This window comes from Colossoma macropomum, unplaced genomic scaffold (genome assembly GCF_904425465.1).
Source record: "Colossoma macropomum unplaced genomic scaffold, Colossoma_macropomum, whole genome shotgun sequence".
NCBI lineage: Eukaryota > Metazoa > Chordata > Actinopteri > Characiformes > Serrasalmidae > Colossoma > Colossoma macropomum.
Window position 1 is genome coordinate 104,944 of NW_023495281.1, and position 2,687 is coordinate 107,630.

At 35.2% G+C, this 2,687-nt stretch overlaps 1 long non-coding RNA gene across 1 annotated transcript; it reads right to left on the reverse strand.

Moving 5' to 3' along the window:
* Positions 1–240: 240 nt before the first annotated feature.
* LOC118801584 lies at positions 241–2,040 on the reverse strand. Its single transcript, XR_005006549.1, has 4 exons — positions 1,452–2,040; positions 869–925; positions 588–652; positions 241–338 (listed from the first exon to the last, which is right to left on the reverse strand). It is a non-coding gene; the product is annotated as an uncharacterized LOC118801584 (long non-coding RNA).
* Between the last annotated feature and the right edge of the window lie 647 nt (positions 2,041–2,687).

The window sequence follows — 2,687 nt, forward strand, 5'->3', positions numbered from 1 at the left end:
CAATTTTTTTGTAACTGGGTTTGTAAATAATTACTACCATTATTACCACACTGAACATGGTTCTTTTCATTTAGTGCCAGCAATGCAACCTGAAATAATATCTGGAAGGCCCATTACACAAGCGAGCACAAGTGAGTTAAAATATTTCAAGCACCATGCATAAAAGCACATGAAAACCAAAAAGTTTTATACTGACAAAGTACTTACCAAATTATGCTTTCTTAGCCATGTCACAGGCTAAGAGCTTCCATACAGATGATATCCCAGGGTACTGGCCAGATGAGCCCTCAGAACCAAGACAAAAAGGTAAGGCCTCTAAAGAACAACTGTGTAAATAACTATAAAAATAAACAGGGTAGGTTAGTTAAAAATCAAGAAATAAAATAAATAACACAATTATATACTTTTTATTTATTTATTGATCAGAGTGATTCAGCGTAATTTTTTTTGCTAGAAAAAGTATATGAGCTAGATGCTCATATACGTTTTCTAACAGACATTTAATACTGGATTAATCTGATCAATGAATTAATTAAAACAATAAAACAAATTAAGAGTAACAAATAATAAATATTACTAGTACATACCAATTTCCTTTTTCTCAGTGATGTCAAAGGTCCAGTCCTACCAGGGAAGCATTCAGGCTGCTTGGCTGGATGAAACAACACAGCACAGTAAAGTTACTTTTGACTAAAATCCAGTAATAGAACCCCCCATTTGGTAATTATTTATCAACATCAATAGAGGAATATGATCTGTATTTTTGTTGTTTTCAAACATAAAAATATCCTAATTACAGTAAATCATCCTATATATAATCCTTACCAACACAAATAAAACGTCATCAGCACATATAGTGACTGCATACCTATTTGCTTTCAGTGATGTCACACAGCCAATTTCTCCATCAAGTCCCGCTATCAACCTTCACAGAACAAAGAAAGGTTTCTTTACAGTCATGTAAGTCATTAACATTACAATTAATTAAATTGTTTCTTAACAATGCAGTAGTGCATTTTGTTCACTTTATAGATCTTCAGCAAGTGCTGACCAATTTTCCTTCTTCAGCTACTGAAGACAATCAAAGTGCCGGTTTGGAAAAACACCACTGTGACAATCAGTCAGCAGGACAAAGTAAGATTACAACATTCCACAAATGATGGTGACTTTATAATTGTGGGAATTATTGCTGAGCTGTACCTACTTTTTGCACAAACAGATTTACCTTTACTTCACTGCAAACAAACTAATTTTTTAAATGTCTAATTTGTCATACTTACAAGCAGACCAATACATTTTCCCTGTTTTTAAATAGCTAATGCACCTAGAATCCATCTGTCCACAGGCCGACTAGTACCAGGTTAATGCACACGTAAGTTAAAGTAAAACCTATTCTATAAAATTGTTCTTAATTGTCTTAATTAATGATCAGATAGCGACTAGTGAATTACCGTAATGTCTTGTGTGTCTTTCCAGCAGCTGAGCGGGCCATCTTAGATATGCTGGGGGAACTGCAGGTCCAGGTCCAGCATCTAACTGCAGTTGTTACCCAGAGAGCACCTTTTTGGGGGAACAACAGCCTGGGACAGACTCCACTGGCACCAGTAGATGCAGGGGAGGATGATGGACTCCCGCTGGAAAGCATCCAGGCCTTGAAAGACATGGAAATCCACCTTCAAAACATGAGCTTCAGGCAAAGAATGGTAGTCGATTTTATTTTTATCTTCCCAAATTTCCAAAACCTTACCAAAAATGTATACTGTAAATGTATGGTGTACAGGTCAATTGAATGTAGAAATTGTAGCATGTTCACATGACTCACCAAACATTTTTGTCAATTACAGGTGTCAAAACTGTCACTGGCTGGGGGGCAAACGCTTAAAAAAACTGTCTGGCGGATTTGTGGGAAGGTGTTCGCTCCTCAGCTAGCTGTGCAGCTGAACTGGTGTGGCAGAGGAGAGAAAACGGCAATAAAAAATACACATCTGAAAGACACCATCGTCTGTAAGTACAAGAACCTATTGTTTACCATTGATAGCTCCGTAGATTCACTTACCACTTTATATGGAGCACATATTTTGTTGGTGCACCTTCCAATCTTCTAGCCCTTATTCAGTAGTCAAATTGTAACCATACTGATGGATGGATGGTATATACATATATATATATATATATATATATATATATATATATATATATATACATATTAGTGTTCTCAGCTGGGCTCAGAAATTAAATTTTTACTTTTTTTTGTTTTTCCAAATTCAAATATACTTAAATCTTACATCCATATTTTTAAGGAGAAAATAAGCTCCAAAGAAAATAAATTGTTATATAACTACAGTAAATGCCAATATATCTTGTCCAAAAATATTAAGTACCCCCGGTATCTCATGGGTTTATAAATAGGGGTGCAACAATAAACTCAGCTCACTATTCAGTTTTCTGAACTTCAATAGCAAGAAAACGTTAAAGTTCCGTTGTCCATTCTATGAGTAATTTAAGAAAGGGGTATTTGCAAAAGGTCCAAAAACTTAGTCATAACATAAATTTAGTCAGAACTTTAAACAAAAATCATTAAACGTTGTGTTTCCTAACAATATTTGAAGATACTTTTTGAAACTCTACAGACAAAAATTGCCGCCACTCCCCTCAGCGTTCCCGCCAAAACATCGCCACAAACATCA